This window comes from Coturnix japonica, chromosome 13 (genome assembly GCF_054131305.1).
Source record: "Coturnix japonica strain WE chromosome 13, WE-NBRP24, whole genome shotgun sequence".
Classification (NCBI taxonomy): domain Eukaryota; kingdom Metazoa; phylum Chordata; class Aves; order Galliformes; family Phasianidae; genus Coturnix; species Coturnix japonica.
In genome coordinates this window covers 14,180,750-14,182,382 of record NC_140675.1, presented here as the reverse complement: position 1 = coordinate 14,182,382, position 1,633 = coordinate 14,180,750, and positions in this window count along the sequence as shown.

Below are 1,633 nucleotides of genomic sequence, written 5' to 3'. Positions count from 1 at the left end.
ATTCCTCTCTGCACTAATTGCCTTTATTGCCATCACAGGGAGAACTACAGACGGACCAATTGCTGCACCAGCTCTGGCTGAGCCTTGAACTGACCTCAGCCTACAGCTCGAGGGGATTAGAGCCTGAAGGGAGGTACAACAGATTAGATCCCATAGAGGGAAATCCATTACCCATGTGGGCAAATCCAAAGATGGGCTGTGCCGAGCAGTGGGATGCAGTGCTCTGAGCCCGTGGGGCTGGGATTCGGGTGGGAGCACAGAAGCTGTGGAGGTGTCCACCCCACAACCCACACCATGCTGCAGAACTGGGTCTGGGCAGGCTGTGGGGTGCTGCCTGAGGTGCCACCTCTACCAGGCTGCCAGAAGCAGGAGAGAGCTCTTCACAACAGGGCACATCCTGAGCGCAGACCCCATGCTGCTTCCAGCTCCCCCATAAGCTGCTATTTCTGATTTTCTCCTTTGCTTCCTCAGCACTTAGGGATCCCAGGGCTTAGCACGCTAAGAGGTTTTAGGGTATTACACGTCCTGCTGCAGCACCAGCAGGAGCAGGAGGCTGCAGAGGGGCAGCACATCCTCGTACAGTGCAGAGAGTCATCCTGCCTTCCTGGTGGGCAACATGGAGCAGCTTTCCAGAAGCCTGGGCTACCTGGGGTTGGGCAAAGCCTTAAGGAAGGGAGCTGCAGAACTGCCATGGCTGCACACTGTGCTTTGCTCATCACTGCTGGTGTGCTGGGTGCTTGTGTGCTGCCGCCTCAGTGCACTCCTGCAAAAGTGTACAGGGTCTGAGCTGCCGACTGCCCAACAGGCACAACTGTAAGGGATGTTCTTACTTAATCCTTGCAAGAAATCAGTTGTGAGCTTCCAATTTAAATGTAAGGATAGCAAGCGGTTCCTTGAAGATCTCCTCCCAGACTCAGATCAGAAAAGGCTTTTAACTGATTTTCACAGTGTTCAGGCTGACTGAGCTCTTTGCTGAGGCTCACTCTATTCTCTGCTGCTGTTTTTCTCCAAGCACAGTCCAGGAGGCCTGGGAGCAGAGCAAGGTACAGATATACTGTGCACAGACATGGCACAGCCCTGAGTGTCCCAAGCAAGCACAGCATTGCACCAAACACACGGTTCCTTCCAGCATCCCAAACCTACGGCTTTACCCAGAGCTGTGCAGAATGTGTGCTATGATCAGGAGGACAAAACCAGCCCTTGGTGATGGCCCAGGAGCACAGTGTGGAGCTGCAGATTGCTGCCCTGGGTTGCACTCAGAACCCATTGCTGCTATCCAGGAGCTTACCAGGGAAAACAAGACCCAAATGGTGAAATACCCTTCATGCCCCACAGCCCCTTCTGCCCAGCACATTTCTCATCTCCCAGCACCCTGCAGCCCTTACCTGCGTGCCTGGAGGATCAGCTGGCAAAACCATCACAGCACTGCGGAGCTTTGGATCAGTTACCTGGCAGCAGCACCTGGCTGAGTTCCTGTGGCAAACTATCCCAGCACAGTAACCCAATCGCCGCATGCTGGCAGCAGGGCAGCACGGCCAGGCCAGGATGGTTTCAACTAACAGCCATGGGCAGCAACCAGCCCTGGGCTCCCACCCACTCCCACCCAGCACCAGTACCTGATTTTAGGGCTGGT